General features: G+C 40.5%; 1 pseudogene; it reads left to right on the top strand.

Moving 5' to 3' along the window:
• Window positions 1-9,904: 9,904 nt before the first annotated feature.
• Window positions 9,905-10,918, top strand: LOC100763832 (annotated as a pseudogene).
• The last annotated feature ends 10,128 nt before the right edge of the window (window positions 10,919-21,046 follow it).

Genomic DNA, 21,046 nt, shown 5'->3' with positions numbered 1-21,046 from the left:
GACTCCTGAGCATGGCATTTGTGGCTCTTGTGGCTACCATAATAAAGTGCCAACTAAAATAACAGAAACTTATTATCTTGCAGTTCTAGGTTAGAAATCTAAAGTCAGGATGTATGCAGGATCATTCCCCACTGACAGGTCCTAGGAGGAATCCTTCCTACTGTCTTTCTCATCTTTGGAGGCAAATGGTGTTCCTTGGTACCTTTTGGCTTATAGTTCCTTCTATCTCATTTCCAGTTCGGCTATCATATTGACTTCTCTGTGTCTGTCCCTAAATCCCTCTGTCCTTACAAGGACTCCAGTCCCTGAATTTTGGGCTTGTTTTAATCTAGGATGGCCTCATCTTATCTTGATCAGATTTAGAAATACCCTGGCTTCAAATAGTGTATTTCTGTAGTTCAGACTATAACATGCCTCCTGTGGGGATGCAATTCAACCCCAACAGTACAGTGGAGAGAACTGATCATTAATAAGGCAAAGCTGAGGCTGGAAGTGTCCTTGTGTGGAGGCGTGGGAAGAGTGCAAGTGTGGGCTTAGGAGTCCTATAACAGGGCAGGCTTCTGGGAACTTTTATATATTGGGTCCTCACTTTTTCTCCTTCTTAAAGGTGACCATTGTGTGTCCTTGGCATTTTCATTTCAGGGGTTTTGTAGACTGGTATTGGCTGGATAGGTCATTTATTGGTTAATCTGCTCTTTTTCAATGATAGATTCCAAAATTGGGTGCAAATAGACTGGAGTAGCTGCCCCTTGGAGACAATCTGTATCTTTTTCCCGGCACTCTCTCGACTGTTTCATCAAGCTCAATGTGTGATAAAGATGGGCAAGAATAAGTTTGCTAAATAATTTCTACTGTGTTTCTATATAATTTACTCTGCAATCCTGTTTCCCATCCCAATACTACTTTTGAGAGAACCTGCCTCCCAGCTCTTGCTAAGGGGTCAGTGTGTGTAAAGCCCGAGCTTCATCTAGGAAGCTCTTGGAAGAAAAGGGGAAGTTAGGACTGAGCCGATCTGTAGAGTCCATGGGAGCTGTAGAACTAGCAAAGGGACAATGCTGATGGCAGCACCAGGCTTGTTCTCTGCATTGCCACATGTGGAAAGTGAGTCTGTAGATAGAAAAATGAAGACAGAGCCTCTAGATAAACAAAAACAAAAGGCCATCTGGCCTAGAGAGACAAAGATCTCTTTCTCACAGGTGAACGAACAAACCTCTTGCCTTTTAGTCTTTAGTTCCTCCCTGAATGGCTTATCTTCATCCCACTGAGTACATGGCTGCCTCTGATGGAGCAATCTGATTGATGCTCTCCAACACTGCCTGTTCTGTCTGGGCCCAGACCTGAATCTGAGTGGTCAGAAGATGCTGATATCCTTACCTGCCTTCTAGTGCTCCTCTTCCATGTCTATAGTTTTTACTGTCTCCAGATGGTGCCTATCAAGTGTCTGTCTCACAATGGACACTCTTTCCACCATGATATGAAATAATTAATCCACTTGAGCAGAACATTCTACCTGACATGAAAGTGGAAACTCTCAGCAGAAAACTTGGCCATGTTATATAAACATGACAAGTATCATTTATATATTTTTATTTCTTTCCAGAAAGCAATCCTGTTTATTGTTAAAATGAAAAACAGCTTCCAAGGGCAAAAACTCATGCCATTAGAGTAAATCATTAGCCTAGTTCATACTCTCCATAAAAGAAGCTGCAAGATTAATTTCTACCTTGAACTGAAACACATTCGTTTAGCTTTTGGCCTTCAAGAAAAAGACATGAGTCATGTTCTATGAACTTAAATATAAAGGGATGAATATGAGGAAGTGACAAATATATGGTATCTGAGAGAAGTAATTTATGAAAAAAAAATCACACATGGTTACTGAGGCTTCTCAAGTAAGACAAGAGCCCTTTGCCAATGTAAAGAACAAATTGAGTTGGAGCTGGTTGAGTTGGCTGACTTCTCGAACCTCAACTGAGTATAGTGGTTAAAATAAATTACAGTTAAAGTTTATCTGGCAGAACCACATTTTATGCTGAGAAGTCAGTGTGATTAAACAGTCATCCTGTGGAGGAGGGTTCAAGTCCAAAGCATCTCTTAATTTACAGCATATTGACTTCCTTTGGCCCTTTTCATCTTTTTTGTAGAATTCATTTTACATACCAACCACAGTTCCCCATCCCCCAACCTCCCCCCACAAACCACCCCATCTACTCCTCAGAAAGGGTAAGGCCTCCCATCGGGAGTCAACAAAGCCTGGCACAGTCAATTGAGGAACGAACAACTCCCCCCACCCCCAGTATCTAGGTGAACAAGGCATCCCATCTTATGGAAAGGGCTTCAAAAAGCCTCTGGTTTTGAAGATCTGAAGGTCAGCTTGGATTCATCACAGACTAGCTTTTTGGGAGAATCCAACATAGGTTAGACCGCATCTAATTGGACCACTCTTTTCATGTCTCCTTTGCCACTCACTTCCTTAGGTTCAGTTCTCAAATAGTTTAAATAAAAGTTCCTAAGTCCTATGGGGCTAGTTAAGAGGCAGGAAGTATTGGAATCGTCCTCTCTCCTGAAGCAGCCTGGAGAGGATTATGCTGGATCTCTCTAGACTTCCCAAATTGCTTTAGGAAGTATCTGAGTTGATTCCAAGACCTGAAACTGGATGATGTTCAAGATTCAACAAAAATAGGGACATTTCATGAGAATAAGTAATGATGGATCTGATAATCTTCATTCTCTTTCTTCTTTGCAAGAGTTAGCACATAGTGGACACTCAGTAGTGTTCATTAAATTATAGTGATGGTGCCTGCCTTTAATCCCAGCACTCGGGATGCAGAAGCAGGCAGACCCCTGTGAGTTCAAGGCCAGCCTGGTCTACAGAGCTAGTTGTAGGACACACAAGGCTGTTATTTACAACACTTTCCTGCTCTGCTTTCTTCCCTCTAGCCCCTTCCAGCTACTCTTCCCCAAACTCTCCCATGCCTCCTCAAGTTGATAGCCTCTTCTTCTTTATTATTTTCCATATATGTGTACAATATACATATGTACACATATATGTGTATTTGTCTGCTCTCTCTCTCTCTCTCTCTCTCTCTCTCTCTCTCTCTCTCTCTCTCCCTTTTCTGTCTCTCCACCCAGGTTGGCTTCAAACTCATGATCCTGCTGCCCTCAGCCTCCTGCATGCTGGTATAACAGGAGCATACCGACATACCTGGCTATTCCATGAACACAGCCACCTTGCAGGTTTTACTCTTCTATGCTGAATTTGATCAGCCCTACTTGGCTTCTAGCCCTACACATAGTCCCGACTCTTCTTTTTTTCAGTTGTGCTCTCCCTGAATCCCCTCTGAACTAAAGAGATTCCCCACTGCTGACTTCTCAAAAGCTTTGGGATTATGACATGCTTAGTTTAGCAATCATTGGTTAACTGTAGTTCAAGATAAAATTAAATCAGCCTTCAGGTTCAGGGTTGGATAATATAAGCATATGGCTATCCTGTCATCCTATCCTTTCCTTTCCTATCCATCTCTTCAGTGTTCTTCCATTTTGAATTGATTAGAAGAATGTTGTAACCAAGAACAGAAACAAGCCATATGATGGGGGAAGCATGCAAATGAAGCTATTTTTTAAGCTCTTCTTTTGAACAGTATACATTTGGGAGAAATTATCATAGGAGCTAATGTGTACTGTAGGCTTACTATATTAGGGATCTGTGCTAAATACATTACTACAATATTCTCTGCTATAATCCACACAACACACTTGCAAGTTAAATGTTAGTTATTACCATTCTCAAGTTTACAAAGTTGAAATCTGAAAATCAAAGACTAAATGACTTGCCTGTGGCTTGGAAAGCTGTTTTGTTCAGTGCCAGGAGGTAAGTGGCTCTCTGTCTATGCTAAGTGATGGTCGGCTATAATCCAGGTGCCATTTGCAGAGATTCTGAAGTGAATGTGCTCCTGGCATTACACACGGCAGCTGTCCTCTCCACTGCAGGAGTAAAGTCTGAGCTCAGGCTAGGTCTGCTTGATGTCAAGCCCTAGGCTCATCATTGCTGAGCTTTACTGAGATAACCATTTGTGTTTTAGATATATGATCTGTCCGTCAACCAAGTGATTAGAAGGATAAATGGAGATGTATTATATTACAGTTGCAGGTGTGTGCCTTTTTATGTATATAATGCCCAATACTAAGGATCCCAGGCCTTTTAGTAAGGAGCCACTTCAAGGTTTCATGACACTAAATGGTTGAAAAGTGTCCCCATTGTGAGATGAAGATAGTGTCTGCATGCAGAGAAATTATTATAAGTAACTCGGGCTTATATTTATGTGGGATTTATAAGAGTGATGCTTTGTTCCTCTGGGGAAGTCAGTGATATCATGCATTTTAATAGCTTGTGTTAATAATAGAAGTGGGAAATTTAAATGCAAAAGAAAAAAGCAGTTTAAGCTGTAATATATCTAACTGAATAGAATCGTATGTTACCACCAAATAATACATGAAATACATGAAAAAAAGACTAGAAAGGAATACACACACACACACACACACACACACACACACACACACACACACATTGATAATAACAGTTGCTGTACTAGAGTTTGATCTATTTTTTTGTTTATGCTCTCATCAGTTCTGTAATGTTACTCTAGTGTTTATAGTTTTTAAAAGTAAAGCAAAAAATTATGTCAAAATGAATTTTGTGTAGTAGAGAAATACAATTTAGTTTTAAGCATTTATTTAATAGTCCAATTTCCCTCTACAAACAAGGAAAAAAATCCAATCAGAATTGATCATTCATAGACTTATCCCACACTGCAGTTTTTAGCAATTGAGACAGTATAATGGCCAGCTTTCCAGAAGATCGCCACCTTCATAAGCACATTGTAAGTCATAAATTATTGTAACTTATAGAATGTAGAAGAATAAGATTGCATTTGCCTTCCTAAGCATCCATTAGGGAAAATATTGGTGATTAGTTTGCACCCAATTTGTAGTTTTATTTTTTAGCTGGTGCTCCATTCTACAGTTTTTTTTTTTTGTTGTTCCGTTTCATTAAATCACCACTTTGCAAGTGTTTCATTGAAGTCTCAGTCCATAATATTTTTAAAAAATCTTGAACTGTCAAAAAATATGTCTCATATCTCAGTCCATTTGGGCTGTGAAAACAAAGTGTCATTCAATGGGCAGCATATAAGAAACAGAGATTTGTTTTTCACAGTTGGAGAGGTTGAGAAGTTTAGGATCAGGTTCTGGCAGGTTCAGCATCCACTGAAGGCCTGTTTTCTGGTTCATGGATGATGCATTAATGTGCTAGCTAGTTTCATGTCAACTTGATACAAGCTAGAATCATACGGGAAGAGGGACTCTCAATTGAGAAAATTCTTCCATACAATTGTCTTGCAAACAACTCTGTAGTACATTTTCTTAATTAGTGATTGATTAGGGAGGGCCCAGCCCATTGCTGTGGTGCCACCCGTGGGCTGGTGGTCCTGGATGTTACAAGAAAGCACACTGAGCAAGCCATGGAGAGCAAGCCAGTAAGAAATGGTCCTCCATGGCTTTGGCCTCACCTATGACTTGAGTCCCTGTTCTGACTTCCTTCCATGATGGGCTGTGGGGGAGAAGGATGTGAACTAAAACTGTTCTTCCCCAGTTTGCTTACAGTCATAGTGCTCTATCACAGTAATAGGAACCTTAACCATGTTGTATCCTAACATGGTGGAAGGAGCAATGAAGCTCTCTGGGACCCTTGATAAGAGCACAAATCCAATTCAAGAGGGCAGCTCCTGTGTGATGCAATCACTTCCCAACAACTAGCCTCCTGATGTCACTGAAAGTGATGTGTATGAGGACGGCCATGGACATGCAAAGCACCTCGAAATCAAGTGTTTTTAGACTTACATCAAAGACTGAAGAACATTTTTGTCTCTTCTCTTGTGACAATTGGATTTGGTGTTGAACACTCTTGAGTTTTGATGAGGGAAATTTTTATCTATAGAGCCAAGTCATAAAAGCACTGAGCCCAAGGCAGAATGAATTAGTCTTGGCCTTATGAGGAATAGGTCAGCTTTCCTTTTCTATTCAATTTTGGTTACTTTTCATTGAAAAAACTAAGTTCTATTGATTGATAAAAGGGATTTCTGAGATAAAATTATGGTCCTCTCTTAGTCTTAAAGATACAGGTTGAGATGGGAAAGAGCAGAAGATGAGAACATTGCTACAGGTTTCACTGTAGTTAAAATCTGTCACTTTAAGAGATACACTTACCTTTATTAAAAGACTGGATGCAGAGAGTGGCTTGGGATCTATGTTAAAGGGCCTGGGTTGGAGACCTCACTCCCTGATGTTTTACTCTGTGACATGGGATATTTTCCTGATTTTTAATCCTCATAGCATAGTTTCATTTCTCCAGAGAAAGTGGGGGATGTGTTTCACAAAGCATGGACTGTCCCTTCCCTACCTGATTAGTATCACAGTCCTCAGTGATCTGTCGCCATTCACTGCTTCTTGTCCAGTCACTTCTCCTGGACCTGCTATCTTACATTCACTCTCTGGACACTCAGTTTCTTGGCTGTGAATCTCCTTGGTTCTGGCATCTAGCCAGATCTCCCACTTCTGGTCTATGGCATTCATTTCACACTTGATTATCAGTTGTGCATATGCCTCCCCCAAGTCTGTTGTCTGTGTTAGCCTCAACATACTTGTCTTTCAGGTTTGGGCCTGGCTTCAGGGGAACATTCTTTTTTGTTTGCAGCCACATCAATCCCACCACGAGAGGAATGTGTGAATAACACCAAGCTAGGGAGTTCAAGAAATGCAGGTTTACATAGATAGAAGATGAAAAAACTCACTATGGGTAAGCCACATTGAGTTGAAAATTCCTGTAGGACAACACACAGTTGAATATAATTATAAGGTCTTTAGAGCTGAAATTATGGGTTGAGATATCACAAACATGTTAGTGAGATCCGAGGCCAAGGATGTGGCTAATAATCCCTAGGAATGCAATGAGAAGAGGAAAGAGAACACAAGGCAAATGCTGTGTAGAGTGAGAATCATGCTTCCAGTGCAGAAGTAGCATTTGGAAGAGCAATGCTCAGGGCAAAGTAGGAGTCCATTCAGCCAGGCATGGTAAACAGGGATAGAGCTGTGTGTCTATACATTTACCTGTTGTTATCTGTATGTTTTATGTATCATCCAGTCATAGTGGTAAGGCAGGGGAAACTGCATTATAATTTTTTATAGGAAATAAAAGATGGTGGTGACAGGATTCTTGGGAAGTGTCACCTAGAGACATGCAGAAAATTTCTATTGGATGTAATACTTGTTTCACTTTGAGCAAACCCACTCCATATGTAGTGATTTCTTTTTAATCATGTGTATGAGAAGCTTTTCTGCATTTGTTTATTTGTGGCAGAGTGACCATTGCCTCTGCCTCCCAAAGATGCTTGAGTGATTAGGGTTTGTCACCATGCCCACTTCCTAGAACTCTTCATTTTGAATTTGCTAGTCATCAGGAATGGAGAAGATGCTAACCTTTTCATGGCTTTCATAAGAGCAAGAGGTATGTGCGCTCGTGTGTGTGTGTGTGTGTGTGTGTGTGTGTGTGTGTGTGTGTGTGTGTAGGAAATGCAGGCATAACGGGTAATTAACAAAATATAAATATTGTTAGGTTGCTGCAGTCTTCTTGATTTAGACCCAGGAACCCTGTATGGGGGTAGCAAGAGAATGAATAAAGGACAGACACACAGACATAGGGACACTGAAACTGACATCAAGTGGAATTGGCTACCACAGCCACTGCAACCTAGAACCCCATTGTATTTATTAGGTTCAGCACGGGAGGAGTAATTAGTTTCCACAGGAGGTCTATGTAGGGGAGCATCTCAGGCTGTAAACATCTGGGAAGAAGTTGTAGTTGCCAGTCTATGACACTAGTCAATCATTCATAAACACTCATACCGAGACCCCTGAGGAAACTTTTACCCTTTCTCTTGTGCAGGGCCATATGGGTAACAGCTTTGCCAATTTCCTACATGTCGGAAGCCTTGACATCCTTGGTATGGCTGTGCCCATGTCAATAATGCACAGTCACTCAGGACTTCACTGAGGGCTTCCTCCCTCTCATACAGCTAGGTCTTATTTTTTTCCGTGCTGAGAATGGAACCTGGGGCTTCATGTGTCCTCTGAATCCTCTGCGAATGCTAATAAAGTGCCATTCTCAAAGAAGCAAGAAAGGAGAAGGGAAGAGGATCAGCTCATGGACACATCTTGGTCTCTGAGTCACAAAAGGAAGCCCAGTGCTGGCTGTCCTATAGGAACTGGCCCAAGGTAACCTGCTTAGGGCTGAAGAGAAACTGCGTATGTATGAAATACATCAATCCCATCAGGAAGGAGATCTTGCTTTCCTACACTCCTATGTGATATTTCCCAGTCATCTTTCTTGGAATCCATCAAAATAGCCATGCTGATTCATTATCTTTCACAGTGCACATGAGCCTTCTGCAGTTGGAGCTTCCAGATAGCTAGAAAGTAGGAACTTTGCAATGGGGCTATTAAAGATTGAATCTTGCTTTCTATAACCAAAATATGTCTAAAGAGATAAATATGTGATTCCCCTTTTAAAAACTGAATGCTAAATGTTGCAATATTTGGGGGTTAGAAAAAATAATTATTGAAATTTTTCCTTTGAAAATACGTAACAATGAAACTCATATTTTGCAGAGTGCTGTTCAGCTTAATTTGTTCTGCAATTTATAGTCATTTACAAGGGACCATAGATGAGTTCCAAATAAGTTACTTAAGGGAGACATCACTAACCGGTACCCTAGCTCAAAGGACTTGTACTTGCTCTGCCTAGATGCTTTTATTGCTGAATGGACTTCCAGAGATATATGAGGGGAGCTAACCCCTCAGGAAACTCTTGTGAATTCCAGCATGCCAGACAAGCAGCCATCTTGGTATAGTGCCCATCTCAGTCTCTGGTAGTCGTCTGAACAGTATCCCCAGGTGTGGTCCCCTTTGGGTGCATGAGGCTTCCCAGGAGGTCTGGATTAACTTGCAGTTTGAAGTCAGTCCTGCCTCCTGTGGGCAGTACAGCTGTGCCTGTCTCCTCTCTTTATGACCCCAGCCCCAGGGAGAAGCAGCCCTCTTTCCTGTCTGCTTTTAAAATAACATTTTTTTCTATAGATACAAATCTTTCTTCTTTTAAGTCCTCTCACTAAAAAAAAAAAATCATTTCTACCATCAAATCATTGCTTTTGTCAAAAGCCAGTTCTTTTTGTGGAGGGCAAAGGAAGCTGAAACTTCAACTGCTTCAAGAGCAGTTAGGAGATGGGACAAAAGGGCTCATTGCCATTTGAAAGCAGCTTATTAGCAGCCTAAAAAAGTAGCATAAGTCTATTTTCTGTGTGTTTTCTCCCAGAGGTTAAGCTTAAGGAAGACTCAAACAAATGTACTTTTGGTTTTAAAGAAAAACAAATTATAAAAAATGTAATTAACTTGGCTTTGTGTGGCAAAGGTGGGGCTTACAGACTCGGTTCTCCCTTTTGCAGCTGCCACAAAGCCCTGTGATGGCTTTCTTACTTTTGGGCATTTTAGTCTCTATTTGACTCAGTCCTGTTGTTTTTCTACACCAATGTGTTAAAATGCCAATTTGGGATGAGTAAGCCTTGGTAGTGTACTCATTTCATTCACTGAAGGATATAAAGATTTTCCAGGAAGGATCAAGTCTTATTTAGATGAAACTATTAATGAAGTGTGAGTACTTGATAGAAGAGACCCTCATCCTAGCATCCTCCTTGCTTTAATACTGATTCAAAAACAAATTTTGGCTCTCTGCTCCTCCCTGTTCTAGAGACAGCTGCATCTTTTCATGCAGTGCCAGCCTAGTTCCTAAGACACAATGTTGAAGGTCGGAGTGAATGGATTTGGCTGTATTGGACGCCTGGTTACCAGGGCTGCCTTCAATTCTGGCAAAGTGGACATTGTTGCCATCAATGACCCCTTCATTGACCTCTACTACATGGTCTACATGGTCCAGTATGACTCTACCCATGACAAGTTCAAAATCACAGTCAAGGCTGAGAATGGGAAGCTTGTCATCAATGGGAAGGCTGTCACCGTCTTCCAGGATCGAGATCCCGCCAACATCGCCAACATCAAATGGGGTGATGCTGGCACAGAGTATGTTGTGGAGTCTACTGGTGTCTTCACCACCATGGAGAAGGCTGGGGCCCACTTGAAGGGTGGGGCCAAGAGGGTCATCATCTCTTCCCCTTCTGCTGATGCACCCATGTTTGTGATGGGTGTGAACCATGACAAGTACGACAACTCCCTCAAGATTGTCAGCAATGCATCCTGAACCACCAACTGCTTAACTCCCTTGGCCAAGGTCATGCATGACAACTTCGGCATTATGGAAGGACTCATGACCACAGTCCATGCCATCACTGCCACCCAGAAGACTATGGATGGCCCCTCTGGGAAGCTGTGGCGTGATGGCCGTGGGGCTGCCCAGAACACCATCCCTGCATCCACCGGTGCTGCCAAGGCCGTGGGCAAAATCATCCCAGAGCTGAATGGGAAACTGACTGGCATAGCCTTCCGTGTTCCTACCCCCAATGTGTCTGTCTTGGAGCTGACATGTCGCCTGGAGAAATCTGCCAAGTATGAAGACATCAAGAAGGTGGTGAAGCAGGCATCCGAGAGCCCACTGAAGGGCATCCTAGGCTACACCGAGGACCAGGTTGTCTCCTGCGACTTCAACAGTGACTCCCACTCTTCTACCTTTGATGCTGGGGCTGGCATTGCTCTCAATGACAACTTTGTAAAGCTCATTTCCTGGTATGACAATGAATTCGACTACAGCAACAGGGTGGTGGACCTCCTGGCCTACATGGCCTCCAAGGAGTAAGAAGCTCAACCTGGACCGTCCACCCCCAGCAAGGACTCAAGCAAGAGAGAGGCCCTGGCTGCTGAGCAGTCCCTGTCCAACAACCCCCACACTGATCATCTCCCTCAGTTTCCATCCCAGACCTCCAGAATAAGGAGGGCTTTAGGGAGCCCTACTCTCTTGAATACCATCAATAAAGTTCACTTCACCCATCAAAAAAAAAAAAAAAGAAAGAATGGAAAAAAAAAACAACTTGTTTTTGTTTTTAAAAAGTCACCACATGATTCTAGTAGCAGGACAGTGTAGAACCCAGTATGCTCTGCTAGCTGCTGTCACACTTCCTTTGGAGGTCAGTCCACACATTCTGTCTTTGGCAGACACCAAGGAAGAAAGAAATAATACATTTTGCGGTCACTGTATCAAGAATTCTCATCAAAAGCCTTTTCACATTGTTGAAAATGGGAGAAATAACATTTTTTTTTCTCCAAAGACAAAGAACCACATTTTCTTCCTGAAAGCTCATGTTGTCTGGTATTTTCTTTTCTTCGCCTTTTCATCTCCCACAGTATTAGTTACTTTTATGTTGCTGTGATAAAAAAATAATAATACAACCAAAAGCAACTTACTGAAGAAAGCATTTATTCAAGGCTGATGGTTCCAGAGAAACAAGAGACCATTCTGGTGGGGAGGCATTGCAGTCAGTTACAGGTGTGTTGGCAGGAGCAGGAAGCTGAGAGATCACATCTTAGCTACAAACATGACGGACAGAGGGAACTGGAAATGGTGTGAGGCTATGAACTTCCAAAGCATGTTCCCAGTGACAGATTTCCTCAAGTCAAAGTGCAACACTGGCTCAAATAGCACTACCACCTGGGGACCAAGTGTTAAAATAGCTAAGCCTGCGTGGGACAGTTTTCATTCAATCCACTATACTAGCTGAATGCTTCTTCCAGGTGTCCCCATATTTAACTCACATATTATTCTATTCATCAGAATTCCCTTGACTATTCCCAAGGATAAATCAGGAAATAGTTTAGGAAGCTTTTGAACTAGAGCAGGGTGGTGGCAGATAGAGAAGGGTAAGAATTAAGGTACATGAGATATATAAGTAAATTAATGGATTACAGGATTCATTTGTTGAACTATGTGTTAGACTATAGTATACATATATTACCTTATTACCTCATTTATCCTTAAATTTAACTTTTGACAGAGGTGGCATCTCTGTGGTATAAAGGAGATGACAGACTTACATAGAGATATCATAAAATCCCATAAATCATATACTATCATTTGAGCAGGGAGTTAGCATCTGGTGGGCAAGGGAAGGAGAAATAAAGAGAACAAAAGATATGCCTATATACTTATGTATATACATAGATGTCTCTGTATCTGTGATACTTAATTTTATAGTCACCTTAATGGTTGTTTGGGTGAGTTGAGCACTTGAATTGGTAAACTTTTGGGAAAAGCAAATTGCCTTGCTTACTTAACAATCATCCAATCAGTTGAAGACCTTGAACAGATCAACAAGATCAGCTTCTCAGAACAGGAAAGAATTTTCAAAAAAAAAAAAAAAACTATTCAAGAATTCATCTGCAACTTCCATTCTTGAATCTCCAACATATGTGAATGCATGCTATTGGTTCTATTTCTCTGGAGAACCTGAATACATTTTCAAACAAAGCCAAGAAATGCCTCGAGCTGCAACTAAAAGATGGGGTTGAGATTACAAATCATTAGCCATGGTTATAAGCATTATGATGAAATATGGATGAAAACAACCAATTAAAACTATTTATCATTAGTTCAAATATTCTTTCCTCAACATAGGTGACTGCCAATGTTGAGTTCTTTATATGATAAAGCAGATGCCTTATATACATATTTTTAGAAAGTGCATGTGTGTGCACACAAGCATGTCACACACACACACACACACACACACACACACACACACACACACACTCTGACCAATAATCACCACATGAGTCTATATGGGAGGAGAAGACATGGGGACAGTGCTGCCATTGCTGCCTTCTATTCATCTAGAGTGACATGAGATGAGCTTGGCAGCTCAACTGAGAGCTGTAAATAGTAAACATCCCCCTGTAGCAGACCCCACAACTGAGAGAACCTTTCCTTCATTTATAGCAAGCTTCATTTCTTTTGTAGCGGCATGGGCAGCAAGAGGCCTCCCTCCCTCTAAGAGCCTGGGGTTTATATTGAAGGCCCAGTCTGCTAGGCACCAGACAGCATGGGGACCAGGAAAAACGCACTGCAGCTCTCCCAGCACAAGGGGACCCAGCTCTGGGATGGTACCACAGGGACTCAATAAAACGATATTAAAAGACTGAAAATGTCATGGTGACATTATCTTTTGGAAATACCAGACCATCAGTTAAAGTGCTGTTTCCCAGCGGTGCCGTTTGCAGGATTTGTAGCTGGAATTTGCGGGTTGTCGATGGCAGTTCTCAGAAGACGCTACTGAGAGTAGTGTGGCTGAAACCCTTCCTCCTACCCGACTCAGCGGGAGTCATATCAAATTGTGCTGCCTATGCACGTCCTGGCAGTTTTTACTGTTTGTAAATGGCCACAAATCAGGGCCATGCGACAACTAATTGCATTTAGTTACAGAAAGACGCTCCAGAGTAAAAACACATGTGCCTAAGGCGCCATGTTTCCTGTGACGAGTGTCATTGATTTTTATAGGACTGCAGAGCACACTTAAAGCAGCAAAGATTTTTATTTCTTTTGTGGCAGTTTATAAGAACTCCATCCATAGTGTAGATCCCCTGGCCACTCTCAGAATTAGGAGACGTGGGGATAGTTGCTAAATGGTGTAAATGCCTTCTAGAAAATGTAGTTCTAAGCCCATCCTGTTTCTATTTGATGTCCTTGAAAAATTGGGAAAGATTTCCCAAAGGATAGGTAGCCCAATAGCATAATGGAATTTGAGATATATTAAATAGTTTATTGGTAGATTATTAATCCAGATTCAGACACAATTTTTTCTCCATTTTAAACACTATTTAAACTATTTAAGAAACAATACCTGTTATTATTTCTTCCCTTTTTACTTTTATTTGCTGTGTGTGCACATGCCAAAGCATGCATGTATAGATCAGAATTTGCTGGAGTTGGTTCTCTCCTCCCATATGGATTACAAGATAAAAATTTAGGTCTTCAGTCTTGGAAGCATGTACCTTTACAGGCTAAGCCATCTTGTCAAAAACCCTTTCCTTTTTTTAAAAAATACATTTATTACAAACCATATACATTTCCTCAAATTATTACCATTAATATTTTTATTATTTTCATGTCATTTTTCTGTGTTTATTAACATATGAATAAGGGCTATATACTGCTAGACAGTGGAAGAATGTAGATAAATAAATAACACCTTCTCCTTTATGAGCATTCAGTCTGTAATAATAACATGTAACTACCTGCTAATATAGAATTCTGTATATCACTTCTTAGATTACTTAACTTATTCATATGAACTCATCCTCTGAGGCTATTTATAACCACTTTTACAGTGAGTAGGTTAAATGAATATTTTCATGTGTGGTGAATGTATGTATGTTTGCATGTGTGAGTGCACGTGTGTGGAGGTCAAGGTTGATATTAAGACTCTTCCTTGGTTGTTCTTCCACCTTTTTCTTTGTGATGGAGTCTCTCAGTCAAAACAAGAACCTGCCTATGCAGCTAATCTCACTAGCTATCTTGCGTTGGGATTCCCCTATCTCCACTTTCTTTTTTTAAAAAAATTTATTTATTAGTTCTAATTAGGGAACAAGCTTGTTTCACATGTAAGTCCCTTCTCCCTCTCCCTCCACTCACCCCCATCCCTACTCCCCCACCCCCAACCTACCCCCCACCCCATCCACCCACCACTCCCCAGGCAGGGTAGGGCCCTCAACGGGGGCTCTGCAAAGTCCACCAAATCTTCCTGTGCTGGTCCTGGGACCTTCCCCATGTGTCCAGGGCCAGAGTGTAACCCTTCACATGGGATGGGCTCTCAAAGTCCCTTCTTGCACCAGGGAAAAATACTAATCCACCACCAGAGGCTCCCTGGAGTGCAGTGGTCTCCTTATTGACATTCATGTTCAGGGGTCTGGATCAGTCTTGTACTGGCCTCCCAGACAGCAACTGGGGTCGATGTGCTCTCCCTTGTTCAGGCCAACTGTTCCTGTGGGTTTCTCCAACCTGGTACAGACCCCTTCGTTCTTCATTCCTCCCTCTCTTCAACTAAATTCCCGATTTCAGCTCAGTGTATATCTGAGATGTCTGTCTCTGCTTCCATCAGCCACTGGATGAGGGCTCTAGGATGGCATAAAGAGAAGTCATCATTTTAGGGGAAGGGCTTTTAGGTTATCCTCTCCACCATTGCCTGGATTGTCAGATCGTGTCATCCTTGTAGGTCTCTGGAGATCTCCCTGGTTCCAGATCTCTTCTCGGACCTATAGTGGCTCCCTCTGATATGGTATCTCTCATCCTGCTCTCTCTCCTCTATTCTTCCCCCAACTCAATATTTCTGCTCCTCCATTTCCTCTCCTCTACTCCTCTTCTCTTGCTCTTATTGTAGCAGCTCCCTCTCCCCTACCCTCATGCTCCCAATTAGCTCAGGAGTTCATGACACTTCCCATTCCTGGGGACCATTTATCCCTAAGGGTCCTTCATGTTTCCTACTTTCTTTGGTGAAGAGGATTATAGGCTGGTAATCCTTTGCTCTATGTCTAAAATTCATATATGAGTGAGTACATACCATGTTTGTCTTTTTGTGACTGGGTTACCTCACTCAGGATGGTTTCTTCTAGTTCCATCCATTTGCCTGTGAATTTCAAGATTCCATTGCTTTTTTCTGCTGAGTAGTACTCCATTGTATAAATGTACCACATTTTCTCTATCCATTCTTCAGTTGATGGGGCATCTAGGTTGAGGGGCATCTAGGTTGAGGTTGCTTCCAGGTTCTGGCTATTACAAACAGTAGCCCTACTATATACAGATGATAAATCCAATGAGAAAGAAATCAGGGAAACATCACCTTTCACAATATCCACAAGCAACATAAAATATCTTGGGGTAACACTAACCAAAAAAGTGAAAGACCTGTACAATAAGAACTTTGAGACTTTAAAGAAAGAAATTAAAGAAGATACCAGAAAATGGAAAGATCTCCCATGCTCTTGGATAGGTAGAATTATCATAATAAAAATGGCAATCCTGCCAAAAGCAATCTACAGATTCAATGCAATCCCTATCAAAATCCCAACACAGTTTTTAACAGACATTGAAAGAACAATACTCAACTTTATATGGAAAAATAAAAAACCCAGGGTAGCCAAAACAACTCTTTACAATAAAGGATCTTCTGGAGGCATCACCATCCCCGACTTCAAGCTCTACTGTAGAGCCATAGTTCTGAAAACAGCTTGGTATTGGCACAAAAATAGATAGATAGACCAATGGAATTGAATTGAAAACCCTGATATTAACCCATGCACCTACGAATACCTTATTTTTGACAAAGGTGCTAAATCTATACAATGGAAAAAAGATAGCATCTTCAACAAATGGTGTTGGTAAACTGTACTCTGACATGCAGACGATTTCAGATAGATCCATATCTCTCACCAGTTGCAAAATTTAAGTGCAAATGGATCAAAGATCTCAACATAAATCCAGCCACACTGAGTCTTCTAGAAGGGAAATTTGGAGATATCCTGGAACAAATTGGCACAGGAGACTGCTTCCTAAACATTACACCAGTAGCACAGACATTGAGAGCTGCAATTAATAAATGGGACCTCCTGAAACTGAGAAGCTTCTGTAAGGCAAAGGACACAGTCAGTAAGGCAAAACGACAGCCCACACAATGGGAAAAGATCTTCACCAACCCCACATCTGACAGACAGCTGATCTCCAAAATATACAATGAACTCAAGAAGCTAGCCGCCAAAACAACAAACAATGAAATTAAAAAGTGAGGTGAGGAACTAAATAGAGAATTCTCAACAGATAAATCTGAAATGGCTGAAAGACACTTAAGAAAGTGCTCAAAATCCTTGGCCATCAGAGAAATGCAACTCAGAACAACTCTGAGATACTACCTCACACCTGTCAGAACGGCTAAAATCAAAAACACCAATGACAATGTATGCTGGAGAGGATGTGGAGAAAAAGGAACTCCTCCATTGCTGGTGGAGTGTGAACTTGTAAGACCACTCTGGATATCAGTATGGCAGTTGCTCAGAAAAATGGGAATCAGTCTACCTCAAGATCCAGCCATTCCTCTCTTGGGTATATACCCAAATAGTGCATGTTCATACAACAAGGACATATGTTCAACCATGTTCATAGCAGCATTGTTTGTAATAGCCAGAACCTGGAAGCAACCCTATCTCCACTTTCTAAAACTGGAAGTACAGGAGGGCTACCATGCTCACCCAGCATTTACATGGATTCTGGAGATCCAAACAATGGTCCTTTTGCTTGCCCAGCAAGTGCTTAAACCAATTAGTCATGTGTCCAGCCCCAGGTTAAATCACTGTTATGCTTCTAAACATAAAGAGATTAAGTAAGTCGCATTGCCCTTGCCTTTGCCTGTCCTAGACGAAGCATGCTGCTTCAATTCAAATCATGTGCTCTTTTTAACTACGCTGTGCAATATTGAACACATGTTCCTTTTGTCTAAATGGAATGGAGCAATCATGTTTGCAATGCCATGCATTGTGGAGAAGTGCTACTATACTTAAAATGTGGAGGTCAGGACTATTAACTGATTGCTTGTGGAGAAAATATTCTTGGTTCCCCAGTGTTCTCCTCCATACTATTACAACCCACAACTTATATGAATAAGGAGTCACAGGGGACATTGGTTATGAATAGCGGAGCAAAACCACGAAGCCAGACTCTGAATGATGCCAACATGTAGGAGGGCACATTGAATAAGTTGCAAAAATTAGGCCCAGAATCCTTTTCTGAATACATCTGAAAGTCACTGCCCAGTTGAATATTTTTGTCTTGATGTCAATAGGTCATCCTGATCTTTTAAACCTCAAGTTCTGGGTTTGCCAACTTACAAGCAGCAGTAATGCTGGAGACAGCTCATTTAAAATATGTACAGTGAAGGATTGAAGAATGTCAGAAATGAATATCTTCTATAAATTTTAATTCAGGAAGAATAAGATAAAAATCTTCCTGTGCATTCATTTTAAAGAACAAATAAAATGTAGAACTAATATGTATAACTTCAAAAGTGATTCAATGATATTTTAACAAATGTCAGCTTCCTTAAAAACTAGAAAGAAAATTAGATCTATGATAACAAAGTTCTACTCATAGGATGCTTTCCTGTTTGGAATTAACCTCAATCCCAGAGAAAAATGAATGCTTTGGTCCCATTTCAGTTGCCTAATCACAATACAAATGGACCTACTCACAAAGTAACTGATTTCCTGCCACCTTTAGGACAATGTTCTCCACAAACTAAAAACTGAAGTCCTTGTACTCATGAAGTCCTGGTCACTCATGTTAAATAAAAATTACTATTTCCCTAAAAACTGTAGTTGAGCAAGTGACAGTGAAATAGAATATTGAGTTATTTGAGCATATAGCAAAGAGTGGAATAGATGGGTCATATGGTAGGTTTATTTTTAGTTTTTTTGAGTGTTCTCCAATCTTGAAATTGGTGTGGAAAATTCCAAGATGCAATTAAGTTTTTTTTTATTTTTAGAAAGTTGGGATTTCTTTTTGGTGGAAATATAGTATCTTTTTCCAATTTCGATTGTGTGCTTGGGTGTTTATTTATAGAAGTACACGTCACCGTGCAAGCATAGAAGTCAGAGGACAACTCATGGAAGTTGTCTCTTGCCTTCTACTGTGTGGATCCTGGGACTCAATGCAGGTCATCGGCTTTGTGTCAGCTGTGTTCACCTCTAAGCCATCTTCCAGCCCTGTTTGGTGAAATATTTGAAGACTAACATTATTTTGTGAATTTCAGATTGACCTTGGATAAGTCTTAAACACTTTGGGCCTGCTTTTTCAACTCTAAAAATGGCAATTGCTAAGATTACTTTCATTTGCAAATTTTAGTCTAACTATAAAGGCATCAACAGTAATTCTAGTAAACACAGTGGTTTATGTATAAAGAATGTTCTTCACTGTAACTGTATGCACCCTCAGAAGATGGGTGAAAACCAATGGCTGTAATTAATCAGTCCCTCATGATTTTACAGAGTCTTGAGTTTTGCTGGATTTGTCTCAGCTCATAGAGATCAAATCCACCCAGGATCACCAGAATTCCACTTTATTGTTCTGGGAACAGAAAGAAGTGTCCAGGACAATTCAATTGGTAAATGAAACAGACAGGTTACACTACCAGTACCTCATCCTTGGCAATGCCACTGTCCTCTGGTTGACAATGACAGCTTTATCCAAGTGGTGGGGTTAAAGAAAGCCCTCCAAAGGGAGAAATCCAAACACATTAGTTGGGTTAGAAGAGCTTTATGGACACATTTGCCCATTATCATCAAATTAAAAAACATCTAAAGATTTGTTCTTGATAACTTGGGAATTATTTAGATTTCAGAGCAATTAAGAGGGAACTTGAGTTTGAAGAATAAATAAGGTCAAAATCAACACCAGTTTCTGCATGACTTGTTGTCTTTTAGCTGTAAACCCTCAATATACAACCTTGCTGCAGAGGAGAGATAGTTGAGTTAAAAAAAAAAACAGCATTGTTAGTATATTTTATTTGAGTTTCCCCTTCCAATGTATTTGATTAAACAGGAAAATTAAAACACAGAATAACTTTTCCTAGATGAAACAAGTAAGAGACATATTCCTACTACCTCTTTTGACAGCAACATTACATTCTGGTTTTGATGAAATTATGATCAAATGGGTAATTATTATTTGATATGAATTAAAGTGATAATTATTCTGTTTTGTCCTACTAATATCTCTGAAATGAAAAGAGTACTTAAGACAACACAATTCGAGAATTCAGGTTCTGGAGTTAATTTGAACTCAAATTTTAGCCCAGGAATATTCCAGTGTGTGACTTTCAACACTCATTGACCTCCTGAAATTCCATTTTCTTCTCTTCAAAGTGGATCCAGCTATAGGACTGACCTGGATAGTTGTTAAAATGATTGAAACAATAATTCAATATATTAGTACATTTACTTACTTCAGCCTAAATAAAGCAAACAGAGTGCAGGAAGCATTCAACAGATTATAATGATTATTGCTAAAAATGTGTCTGTGACATTAAATATCAGAAATGCATACCCTAATCCTAATCAAGTTATCATCTCTGTGTGGGTTCTCATTTTTTCATCTTTAGTATAAAGTTTTGTACTAGACTATATCCATGGTACAGCCGAGGCAGTCCATAGGGTGATTAAGTTGTAATGCCCATGCTTTGCAATAGGCTTGCAAACATTTGAGTAACAGAATATAAACTATTGTGAATACTGACATATGATCAAATGCTAAATCAAGAGAAAGGTGTGTGTGGGAAGACTTTAAGAAGTAAGACTACTGTTTATTACTGAGGCAATGTGATATAGGACTTAAAGTGATAACTAGGGAATAAGACATCACACTACTAGTTTGACATTGTATTGACTTTAGAAATTCTAAGCATGTCACAAAGATGCCTCCTTTACGTTTTAGAAACTTAGATGAAAATGCTGTAAATTTCATCCAGCTCATCAAATATCATTTGAGGGCTTATTTTTATCCACAGAAACATATGGACTGGGCCCAGTGATGAAGACCAATTTCTAGGCCAAAAGCATTCGGAAACTCTTGTCTACCATTCTATAGCAGTGGGAACTGTGAATTCTTATCTGTAAGGCACCGGAGTGCTAAACCGTTAGGCTTTAAGGTAAGTAGACTGCTGTTGGCATTTTCTGAGGTAGTTTGTTTGGCACCAAAACCATTCTTCATTAGTTCTTTATGAGTATTAAAATACCCCCATTGGCTTCATTAAACTTAAAATAGCTTCATTCTCCATTCAGAAATGTTCCTTCTCAAAAGATTTGCCAAGCTTTTCTATAAATCTCATAGCAGATGCTGAGATTCATTTGGCACAATGTGACTCAAATTTTGGATAATGGTCCATGTTTCCTCAGTTTG

The sequence above is a fragment of the Cricetulus griseus genome, chromosome 4, assembly GCF_003668045.3.
Source record: "Cricetulus griseus strain 17A/GY chromosome 4, alternate assembly CriGri-PICRH-1.0, whole genome shotgun sequence".
Taxonomy (NCBI): domain Eukaryota; kingdom Metazoa; phylum Chordata; class Mammalia; order Rodentia; family Cricetidae; genus Cricetulus; species Cricetulus griseus.
Note: the sequence above shows the minus strand (reverse complement) of the source record. Positions and strands in the feature narration are given on the sequence as shown.